Source organism: Aquarana catesbeiana, linkage group LG04 (genome assembly GCF_042186555.1).
Source record: "Aquarana catesbeiana isolate 2022-GZ linkage group LG04, ASM4218655v1, whole genome shotgun sequence".
In the NCBI taxonomy this organism is placed as follows: Eukaryota; Metazoa; Chordata; class Amphibia; order Anura; family Ranidae; genus Aquarana; species Aquarana catesbeiana.
This window is the reverse complement of record NC_133327.1, coordinates 76,074,824-76,087,354: the sequence shown is the minus strand read 5'-3', so window position 1 is coordinate 76,087,354 and position 12,531 is coordinate 76,074,824. Positions and strand designations below refer to the sequence as shown.

At 48.3% G+C, this 12,531-nt stretch overlaps 2 non-coding genes across 2 annotated transcripts; both read right to left on the bottom strand.

Moving 5' to 3' along the window:
* Positions 1–600: 600 nt before the first annotated feature.
* TRNAQ-UUG (transfer RNA glutamine (anticodon UUG)) lies at positions 601–672 on the bottom strand. Its single transcript has one exon. It is a non-coding gene; the product is annotated as a tRNA-Gln (tRNA).
* Positions 673–2,695: 2,023 nt separating this feature from the next.
* Positions 2,696–2,767, bottom strand: TRNAQ-UUG (transfer RNA glutamine (anticodon UUG)). Its single transcript has one exon. It is a non-coding gene; the product is annotated as a tRNA-Gln (tRNA).
* Between the last annotated feature and the right edge of the window lie 9,764 nt (positions 2,768–12,531).

The window sequence follows — 12,531 nt, the reverse complement described above, 5'->3', positions numbered from 1 at the left end:
GTGGCCTTTGTGGCAGTAACACACAACTTGATAAGCGAAGCAGTAGAAATGCATGGATAGACTCAAAAAGTAAAGCTCTCCCGAGATTTGAACTCGGATCATTGGACTCAAAGTCCAGAGTGCTAACCATTACACCATAGAACCCCTGGCTTGGTTATGGTCTCTGAATTCATATATGGATAGTGATTTGCAGAGCCTATGTTACAAGCTAGCCATGGTCACTAGCTTGACCAGCATCCACGTTATCAGCAGCTGCTTGTCTCAGTGGCCTTTGTGGTTGTAACACACAACTTGATAAGCGAAGCAGTAGAAATGCATGGATAGACTCAAAGAGTAAGGTTCCAATGAGATTTGAACTTGGATCAATGGACTTTATATTCCAGATTACTAACCATTACACCATGTAACCACTGGTCTGCTTGTGGTCTCTGAATTCATATATGGATAGTGATTTTCAGAGCCTATGTTACAAGTTAGCCATGGTCACTAGCTTGACCAGCACCCACGTTATCAGCAGCTGCTTATCTCAGTGGCCTTTGTGGCAGTAACACACAACTTGATAAGCGAAGCAGTAGAAATGCATGGATAGTCTCAAAAACAAGGTTCCACCGAGACTTGAACTCGGATTGCTGGATTCAAAGTCCAGAGTGCTCACCATTACACCATGGAACCCCTGGCTTGGCTGTGGTCTCTGAATTCATATTTTCACAAATCTCCTTTCTGGTGCATCTGTATGTCAGCATGCATGTTGGTTAAGCTGTTTTCCCTTTCATCCCATTCCTATGGGTCCTACTGGTCTACTAAAATTTCCCTAGACCAGGGATATGCAATTAGCGGACCTCCAGCTGTTGCAGAACTACAAGTCCCATGAGGCATTGCAAGACTCTGACAGCCACAAGCATGACACCCGAGGCAGAGGCATGATGGGACTTGTAGTTTTGCAACAGCTGGAGGTCCGCCAATTGCATATCCCTGCCCTAGACCATCTAGCAGCACTTTTACATCTAGACTTGACCAACGAAGAGGCAGGAACTTAGACGCTGCCATACCGAGGCCTCTGGGGACAAACTTGGGACAGTGTCAATGACCGTGCAGGAGTAGAGGGGGAGCTGGTTGGGAAATTTGAAGAGGAGGGGAAGTGGGAGAAATGAATACCCCAGCGTAAAATTGCACCCATGCTTTAAAGCATCTCTGCCCCCCTCTGAAGTGTAAAATTTGACCCTGGACAGAAACCTGGTCCGGGGAGTAGGGAGATGAATGGGAGAACACCGAAATAGGGTTCAGGAAGAGTGGGGGGAAGTGGAACCTAGGTGGGTAAGGGGAACACCGAAACACGGTTCAGGAAAAGTGGGGGAGGGGAGCAGGGATGTGGGGTTTAGGAAGAGAAGGGGGAAAAAGGAGGTAGGTGGAGGAGCACTGTAAAGGGGTTCAGGAAGAGGGGGGGGGTAAGTGGAGCATAGGTGGGTAGGGAAACACCAAGAAGAGGTTTAAGGAGAAGAGCAGTGCGGTGGGTGGGGAACCCTGAAATAGGGTTCAGAGAGCGTGGCGGAGAAGAGGCGGTAGAGTTTAGGAAGAGTGGGGGGGAAGAGGAGGTAGTTGGGGGAACACTGATAAAGGGTTCAGGAAGAGTGCAGTGGGGGTTATTAAAATTTCTTTGTAGAGTATACGGTTATTATGCCTGATATTGCCCTGTTTTTTTAAGAGCTTTTGCAAGTGCCTCCAGTGGTGGTGTAATTGGTAAAGTGACTGATATGTTAACATGAGGTTGTGAGTTCAAATCCCTGCTGTGGCGTGGTGGCAATGTATTGAGTTGACTGGGTTAAAAAAGAAGGGAGATTGGGTCCCCTATCTAGCCTAGTGGGTGGCATGAGTTGGGTAAGGGGAGCTGAATGGTAGGCAACAAGGGTAGTGATGGATTACTGATGGGAGAAGAGACTGTTAAGAAGGGCAAGTGAAGTTGTGTGGTGGACACTATAAAATATTTTTTTGAGACTATCCATGCACTGTTGAGCATAGGTGGGTAGGGAAACTCCAAAAAGAGGTTTGGGGAGAAGAGCAGTGTGGTGGGTGGGTAGGTGGGGGAGAAGAGCAGTGTGGTGGGTGGGTAGGTGGGGGAACCTTAAAATAGGGTTCAGGAAGAGTGGGGGAGAAGAGGCAGTAGAGGTCAATGGATTTGGTAAATCTAACTCCTTAGACACCACTTCTAATAGAAAGTTCTCCTATTCTTCATTTATAGTGCTTTTCTCCAAATGAGAGAGGGATTGAGGGAGAAGAGGTGGTGGGGTTAAGGAAGAGTGTTACGAGTTAGCCATGGTCACTAGCTTGACCAGCATCTACGTTATCAGCAGCTGCTTGTCTCAGTGGCCTTTGTGGCAGTAACACACAACTTGATAAGCGAAGCAGTAGAAATGCATAGATAGTCTCAAAAGGTAAAGTTCCACTGAGATTTGAACTCAGATTACTGGAATCAAATTCCAGATTGCTAACCAATACACCACATAACCCCTGGTTTGCTTGTGGTCTCTGAATTCATATATGGATAGTGATTTGCAGAGCCTATGTTACAAGTTAGCCATGGTCACTAGCTTGACCAGCATTCACGTTATCAGCAGCTGCTTGTCTCAGTGGCCTTTGTGGTAGTAACACACAACTTGATAAGCGAAGCAGTAGAAATGCATGGATAGCCTCAAATGTAAGGTTCCACCGAGATTTGAACTCGGATCGCTGGATTCAAAGTCCAGAGTGCTAACCATTACACCATGGAACCCCTGGCTTGGTTGTAGTCTCTGAATTCATATTTTCACAGCTCTCCTTTCTGGTGCATCTGTATGTCAGCATGTGTGTTGGTTATGCTGTTTTCCCTTTCATCCCATTCCTATGGGTCCTACTGGTCTACTAAAATTTCCCTAGACCATCTAGCAGCACTTTTACATCTAGACTTGACCAACGAAGGGGCAGGAATTTAGATGCTGCCATACCGAGGCCTCTGGGGCCAAACTTGGGACGGTGTCAATGACCGTGCATGAGTAGAGAGGGAGCTGGTTGGGAAATTTGAAGAGGAGGGGAAGTGGGAGAAATGAATACCCCAGCGTAAAATTGCACACATGCTTTAAAGCATCTCTGCCCCCCTCTGAAGTGTAAAATTTGACCCTGGACAGAAACCCTTTAGACTTGGCGTTGAGAGGGGTTGCCATAAAATTAATTTCCAGACCAAAAAGGCCCCTCTTGAAAGACCATTTAAAGGACTTGAGCGTAGGATTGCCACATCATCCCTTTAATCCAGGACACATATTAATTAAACAGGTTCTGAGGCTGAATTAATGCAGATAAGGCACCAAGTGAGTTTAATTACCACCTTAATCAGCCACAGAACCTGTGTAATTAATGTGTGTCCTGGATTAAAGGGATGATGTGGCAACCCTACTTGAGCGCAGCTGGTGAAGTGTGTCCGTAAGTGGGTAGGGGGAACACCAAAAAGGGCTGCAGGGTAGGAGGAAGGGCAAAGTGGTTGTGGGAACACTGAAAAAGGGTGAGAGTAGGGTTTGGTGGGAAGTGGAGTGAAGGTGTGTAGAGGGAGGAGAGTGGTGGGAGTGAAAAATGGTTCAGAAGAGGAGGTAGGATGGGGGAACCACTGAAAAGGGTCTGTGGTGGAGCAGAGATGTGTAGATGCTGCTTTACCAAGTTCTCTGGGCTGGTGCCGAGGGAGTGTGTTGAGAAATTTGATGAGAGGAAGTGGGAGAACATGTCAGTGTAAAATTGGTGAGGTGGGAGAACACTGAATGTGGAGTGGAGTGATGAAACACCAAGAAGGGGTGGTGGGAAATAGCATTTCCATGTAAAGAGTATGGTACAACTGCAAAATACTACCAAAACATGCCTGTCCACCTAAACCAACAGGCTGGGCAATGAGACCATTAATCAGAGAAGCTGCCAAGACCCATGGTAACTCTGGAGGAGCTGCAGACTTAAGAGTAAAAAGCCTGTAACAGTCTCCTGTTCTGGTGTTACAAGGAATAATGCCTCCAGGTGGAACTAGTCAGGAATGTTAAGTTGCTGGAGTCAGTGTACTTTGTTAAAAAAAGCTACCTAGGCATAGCTGAAGAACAGGGAAAACATAGCTTGTTTAGACAAATGGAGGAGGAACGTAAGGAACCAAGGTGTTCACTTGCAAGCAAAAGGATACATTTGGAGACAAACAGTCCTTGTACTAATAGTAGATTCTGACATGTCCCGATGGATGGCTTGTGGGTCCTCTAGAAGCTCCAGCCACTCAGGAAGTTGGATTTCTTCACATGCAAAATCAAAACAAATTCGACAGTGGAGAGGGATTTTGGAGTAGGGACCAGAGTTCAACTTTTAGAAGTGAAGGAAAAAGGGGTAGATCAATTTAAATGTTAAAAGATGTAAAAGATCTAACAATGGTTTCAGAAGATGTCGCTTGTATAGGGTTTGGCTGCACAGGCCTGGCAGAATCTGAATGGTTGCTCCATCAACATCTATTGGGCCCCTTGGCTAGTCTCTTTTTATGACGTCTTCTTCAATTGAGAACAAATGAACCCTGTAAAGAACATCCCACGGCTTCCTTTGGGATGGGGAGCGCATAGCTGAGACTGTGGATCCTGCCAAGCTCCAGTGGATCTGTAGGTTGCTTCCCTAATATGTCATTGAACAAGGCAGAAAGTGTGTTGTCTGCGGGTCTGAACCTGCTGTGGCCTCTGTTATGCTCTTGATCCTAATGTTTTCACGCCTGCTGTGGCCCTCTATGTCCTCTATAGGGATGAGCTTCGAGTTCGAGTGGAACTCATGTTCGACTCGAACATTGGCTGTTCGCAAGTTCGCCGAACAGCGAACAATTTGGGGTGTTCGCGGCAAATTCGAATGCTGCGGAACACCCTTTAAAAGTCTATGGGAGAAATCAAAAGTGCTAATTTTAAAGGCTATTATGCAAGTTATTGTCATAAAAAGTGTTTGGGGACCCAGGTCCTGCCCCAGGGGACATGGATCAATGTAAAAAAAAGTTTTAAAAACGGCCGTTTTTTCAGGAGCAGTGATTTTAATAATGCTTAAAGTCAAACAATAAAAGCGTAATATCCCTTTAAATTTCGTACCTGGGGGGTGTCTATAGTATGCCTGTAAAGGGACGCATGTTTCCTGTGTTTAGAACAGTCTGACAGCAAAATGACATTTTGAAGGAAAAAACTCATTTAAAACTACCCGCTGCTATTGCATTGCCGACAATACACATAGAAGTTCATTGATAAAAACGGCATGGGAATTCCCCAAAGGGGAACCCCGAACCAAAATTAAAAAAAAAAAATGACGTGGGAGTCCCCCTAAATTCCATACCAGGCCCTTCAAGTCTGATATGGATATTAAGGAGAACCCCAGCCAAAATTTAAAAAAAAAAATGACGTGGGGTTCCCCCTAAATTCCATACCAGACCCTTCAGGTCTGGTATGGATTTTAAGGGGAACCCCGCGCCAAAAAAAAAAAAAAAACGGCGTGGGGTCCCCCCAAAAATCCATACCAGACCCTTATCCGAGCACGCAACCTGGCAGGCCGCAGGAAAAGAGGGGGGGACGAGAGTGCGCCCCCCCTCCTGAACCGTACCAGGCCACATGCCCTCAACATTGGGAGAGTGCTTTGGGGTAGCCCCCAAAACACCTTGTCCCCATGTTGATGAGGACAAGGGCCTCATCCCCACAACCCTGGCCGGTGGTTGTGGGGGTCTGCGGGCGGGGGGCTTATCGGAATCTGGAAGCCCCCTTTAACAAGGGGACCCCCAGATCCCGGCCCCCCCCTGTGTGAAATGGTAAGGGGGTACAAAAGTACCCCTACCATTTCACTAAAAAACTGTCAAAAATGTTAAAAATGACAAGAGACAGTTTTTGACAATTCCTTTATTTAAATACTTCTTCTTTCTTCTATCTTCCTTCATCTTCTGGTTCTTCTGGTTCTTCTGGCTCTTCTGGTTCTTCCTCCGGCGTTCTCATCCAGCATCTCCTCCGCGGCGTCTTCTATCTTCTTCTCCTCGGGCCGCTCCGCACCCATGGCATGGGGGGAGGCTCCCGCTCTTCTCTTCTTCTTCATCTTCTTCTCTTCTTCTCTTCTTCTTTTCTTCTCTTCTTCATTTTCTTCTCCGGGCCGCTCCGCACCCATGCTGGCATGGAGGGAGGCTCCCGCTGTGTGACTGCGCTCCTCGTCTGACAGTTCTTAAATAACGGGGGGCGGGGCCACCCGGTGACCCCGCCCCCCTCTGACGCACGGAACATGACGGGACTTCCCTGTGACGTCACGGGGAATGCCACAGGGAAGTCCCGTCATGTCCCGTGCGTCAGAGGGGGGCGGGGTCACCGGGTGGCCCCGCCCCCCATTATTTAAGAACTGTCAGACGAGGAGCGCCGTCACACAATGGGAGCCTCCCTCCATGCCAGCATGGGTGCGGAGCGGCCCGGAGAAGAAAATGAAGAAGAGAAGAAGAGAAGAAGAGAAGAAGAGAAGAAGAGAAGAAGAGAAGAAGAGAAGAAGAGAAGAAGAGAAGAAGAGAAGAAGAGAAGAAGAGAAGAAGAGAAGAAGAGAAGAAGAGAAGAAGAGAAGAAGAGAAGAAGAGAAGAAGAGAAGAAGAGAAGAAAAGAAGAAGAGAAGAAGATGAAGAAGATGAAAAGAAGAGCGGGAGCCTCCCCCCATGCCATGGGTGCGGAGCGGCCCGAGGAGAAGAAGATAGAAGACGCCGCGGAGGAGATGCTGGACGAGAACGCCTTAGGAAGAACCAGAAGAACCAGAAGAACCAGAAGATGAAGGAAGATAGAAGAAAGAAGAAGTATTTAAATAAAGGAATTGTCAAAAACTGTCTCTTGTCATTTTTAACATTTTTGACAGTTTTTTAGTGAAATGGTAGGGGTACTTTTGTACCCCCTTACCATTTCACACAGGGGGGGGCCGGGATCTGGGGGTCCCCTTGTTAAAGGGGGCTTCCAGATTCCGATAAGCCCCCCGCCCGCAGACCCCCACAACCACCGGCCAGGGTTGTGGGGATGAGGCCCTTGTCCTCATCAACATGGGGACAAGGTGTTTTGGGGGGCTACCCCAAAGCACCCTCCCAATGTTGAGGGCATGTGGCCTGGTACGGTTCAGGAGGGGGGGGGCCGCACTCTCGTCCCCCCCTCTTTTCCTGCGGCCTGCCAGGTTGCGTGCTCGGATAAGGGTCTGGTATGGATTTTTGGGGGGACCCCACGCCGTTTTTTTTTTTTTTTTTTTGGCGCGGGGTTCCTCTTAAAATCCATACCAGACCTGAAGGGTCTGGTATGGAATTTAGGGGGAACCCCACGTCATTTTTTTTTTTTAATTTTGGCCGGGGTTCCCCTTAATATCCATACCAGACCTGAAGGGCCTGGTATGGAATTTATGGGGACTCCCACGTCATTTTTTTTTTTTTAATTTTGGTTCGGGGTTCCCCTTTGGGGAATTCCCACGCCGTTTTTATCAATGAACTTCTATGTGTATTGTCGGCAATGCAATAGCCGCGGGTAGTTTTAAATGAGTTTTTTCCTTCAAAATGTCATTTTGCTGTCAGACTGTTCTAAACACAGGAAACATGCGCCCCTTTACAGGCATACTATAGACACCCCCCAGGTACGAAATTTAAAGGGATATTACACTTTTATTGTTTGACTTTAAGCATTATTAAAATCACTGCTCCTGAAAAAACGTCCGTTTTTCAAACTTTTTTTTGCATTGATCCATGTCCCCTGGGGCAGGACCCAGGTCCCCAAACACTTTTTATGACAATAACTTGCATATTAGCCTTTAAAATTAGCACTTTTGATTATTCATGTTCGTGTCCCATAGACTTTAACGGTGTTCGCATGTTCGAACGAACTTTTTTCCTGTTCGCATGTTCTGGTGCGAACCGAACAGGGGGGTGTTCGGCTCATCCCTAGTCCTCTATGTGTAATTGCATAGTAGCCAGGCACTAATGTTGGCAGGGGGTCAGATCTTTTAGGGCAGAGATACGTGCCATCTTGTTCTGACACACCTCACAATGCCATGGTAAAAAACACACAATTTCTATACTCCCAAGCATCCTGTACAAAGCTGATGATAAATGTGTTGATCTGTCTTGTTAAAGGCCCAACTTCACCATTTTGTAACTCGTATTTCTCGGTGTGGTAAAAGGTAAAGGTAAAAAAGTAAAATATGCACTACTTTCTTTCTCCACCATCCAGTGCTGCTCTTTGCATCCTTCTTCAATCATGACCTCTACCCCACTTCTTGATTTAATGATGCACAGCATGACTTAACCCCTTTTATGCAAGCCCAGACTTTGCTCTTTGAATCCTCATTCGACCCTAATCTCTACCGCACTTCTTTAAGGATGCCCAGCATCATTCAATCCTTTTATGTAAGCTCAGACTATCAATGACACACCCCTTGGACATTGCTCAGCCTGGGCTTTCAGTGTATAGGACAGTACTCGGATGTCACAAGGTTTGTGCCATTCTGTGCACATTGAAGACCACTCACTGTGTGATGTTGGATTAGAAGAAAAGGACCATGCTGATCACATGACTTCTTGGAAGACACCTGCAACTATGAAAATAATTACAGTTTAGGTGTTAGGGAGAAGGAATTGGGGGAAGGGGAAGTTGGGGGCTGGAGTTGGTCTTAAAAAAGAACATGTCTTTTTTTTTTCCTGCTATGAGTTTTAAGGGTTTTTTTTAACTTAAATGTTTCAGATCAGTGGCGGCCCGTGCAATGTGGGCGCTGCCCCCCCCCCCCGACACCTCCGCCGCCGTCCCGATTTTCAGGACGCCAGACACATGAAATACTATGGCAGGAATAAAGCGGGGGGGGGGGGGATGTATTTTGAAGCACATGATTAGAGCCAGAGGCTCTAATAGGCTTCAAAATAGGGTGGGTTCGGGGCGTCCCGATCCCACCCTGTTGTGTGGCATAGCAAATGAATTTTCGCTATTTTCACACTAACGTTCCTCCCTGCCAATCAACAGGCAGGTCAGTGAGACCTGTCTCCTGATTGGCCAAAGTGCCAGGCGATCCTATTGGATGCCTAACGCTTGGCTGCATATGATGGGCACAAGTGGCTGCATATGATGGGCACAAGTGGCTGCATATGATGGGCACAAGTTGTTGCATATAATGAGCACAAGTGGCTGAATTTGATGGGCAAAAGTGGCTGCATTTGACAGGCACAAATGGTGTACATCAGGGCACGGGGCACATAGCACATCAGGGCACATAGCACATCAGGGCACGGGGCACATCAGGGCACATAGCACATTAGGGCACGGGGCACATAGCACATCAGGGCACATAGCACATTAGGGCATGGGGCACATCAGGGCATATAGTACATCAGGGCATGGGGCACATCAGGGCACATGGCACATGAGGGCACATAGCACATCAGGGCACGGGCCACATCAGGGCACAGGGCACATAGCACATCATGGCATGGGGCACATCAGGGCACGGGGCATATTAGGGCACATCAGGGCACATAGCACATCAGGGCACATAGCACATCAGGGCACAGGGCACATAGCGCATCAGGGAACATAGCACATTAGGGCATGGGGCACATCAGGGCACATAGCACATCAGGGCACATAGCACATCAGGGCACGGGGCACATCAGGGCACGGGGCACATCAGGGCACATAGCACATCAGGGCATGGGGCACATCAGGGCACATAGCACATCAGGGCACATCAGGGCACATAGCACATCAGGGCACATAGCACATCAGGGAACAGGGCACATATCACATCAGGGCACATAGCACATTAGGGCATGGGGCACATCAGGGCACGGGGCACATCAGGGCACATAGCATATCAGGGCACAGGGCACATCAGGGCACATAGTACATCAGGGAATGGGGCACATCAGGGCACATAGCACATCAGGGCACATAGCACATCAGGGCACAGGGCACATAGCACATTAGGGCATGGGGCACATCAGGGCATATAGCACATCAGGGCACATAGCACATCAAGGCACATAGCACATTAGGGCATGGGGCACATCAGGGCACGGGGCACATCAGGGCACGGGGCACATCAGGGCACGGGGCACATCAGGGCACATAGCACATCAGGGTACGGGGCACATCAGGGCACATAGCACATCGGGGCACATCAGGGTACATCAGGGCACAGGGCACATCAGGACACATAGTACATCAGGGAATGGGGCACATCAGGGCACATAGCACATCAGGGCACAGGGCACATAGCACATCAGGGCACATAGAACATTAGGGCATGGGGCACATCAGGGCACATAGCACATCAGGGCACATAGCACATCAGGACACATAGCACATCAGGGCACAAAGTACATCAGGGCACGGGGCACATCAGGGCACATAGCACATCAAGGTACGGGGCACATCAGGGCACATAGTACATCGGGGCACATCAGGGTACATCAGGGCACGGGGCACATCAGGGCACGGGGCACATCAGGGCACGGGGCACATCAGGGCACGGGGCACATCAAGGCACAGGGCACATAGCACATCAGGGCACATAGCACATCAGGGCACATAGCACATTAGGGCTTGGGGCACATCAGGGCATATAGTACATCAGGGCATGGGGCACATCAGGGCATGGGGCACATCAGGGCACAGGGCACATCAGGGCACGGGGCACATCAGGGCACGGGGCACATCAGGGCACGGGGCACATCAGGGCACATGGCACATCAGGGCACGGGACACATCAGGGCACGGGGCACATCAGGGCACATAGCACATCAGGGCACATAGCACATTAGGGCATGGGGCACATCAGCGCACATAGCACATCAGGGAACGGGGGACACCACAGGGCACATAGCACATCAGGGCACAGGGCACATCAGGGCAAAGGGCACATCAGGGCACATGGCACATCAGGGCATGGGGCACATGGCACATTAGGGCACATCAGGGCACATAGCACATCAGGGCATGGGGCTTATCGGGGCATGGGGCACATGAAACATTAGGGCACATTGGGGCACATCAGGGCTCGGGGCACATCAGGGCACATGGCACATTATGGGGCACATCAGGGCACATTATGGGGCACATAATGGGGCACATGGCACATTATGGGGCACATTGTTTACTAACCAGCATGCAGAGTAGCGCAGGAAGCGTCCGTAACAAGTTCTCTCTCATGTCACGCTGCTCCCCGGTGGCCCCTCCTCTCTTCTCGTCCATCCCAAATGATGTCATAAGCAAATGGGGATGGATGAGAAGAGAGGAGGGGCCGCGGGGGAGCAGCGTGACATGAGAGAGAACCTATCACAGACGCTTCCTGCACTACTCTGCATACTGGCAAAATCTCGATCTACCCGTCAGGCGCCAGCTGTCGGCGATTGACGGGTAGATCGCCGCGGACCTCCGATGCAATAGGCGGCCGCTGAAACCGGACCCCCGAGCCATCGGCCCACCGGGAAACTCCCGGTAGTCCTGATGGCCAGTCCATCCCTGCATGGGACATAAAAAAAAAATGACAATCCAGCCAGATGTTCATAGGCCCCTCCCCTACCATGGCTTGTAAAAATGTGCCGAACCCAATTGGGGAAAAGTTGATTGGATTGGGATGGATTTTTGTTGGGTGATTAATAGAGACAGCACCAAAGGAACTAAAACAAAGGTTTTCCTTGCATACATTTTCAAACAAACATACTGCCTCTTCCCTATGTCTTTGTGAAGTGTGGTCCCTAACTCTAATCTAACAGAGGTTCCATCTTGAGAAAAAACACAACATAATGATGGCATGGGCCTCAAGAGGGAGGGGTTCCTCTCAGAGGGCACACATAGTTCCCAGAGTTGAGCTTTAACCAAGTTCATTACTCTTTCAGTAGTTCCATCAAAATCTTATATCATATTCACAGCAATTACCTAATTAACTAATTTAATTTCAGCACCCTCTGCCAGTCCTCAAAATTCATAGAAACACAAGACTTGATAACCTGTCCTCTCATTTCTAATACAAATCAAATTATTTATTCCTATGTAGTCTCATTAAACCAGGTATTCACTTTATAGCATCCAAAGCTATAGATACGCTATCTGTTTTGATCTTAGCAATGTTCCTGTTCCACTCTGATCTCCATAATGTAATTTAACAAAACAGATTATATACATAGTAGGAAAACATATTTATTATGTTGGTGTTCCTTATTCCTCAGAAACTCAATAGGATAACTTAATTTACGATAATAATTGTATTAGATAAGTAAAGATGGTATATCGTTTTAATGGAACCTGCTCCTTGTTTGTGCTGATGTAATTTGTTTCCCCAGAACACATTACCGGAGCAAGGTCTCGACCACCAAACTGGTGATAACAACAATATACAAGGAGTATGAGGTCATAATGGGATATTGGCATTGAGAGCTGGCTGCTGTTAGTGTTAGGTCATCTTCACAGTTGTCTGGAACTTATGTCTTATCTAAACCTCTGGTGTACAGAAGGCCAAAGAAAAGAAAAGTGCCAAGTGAAATATATT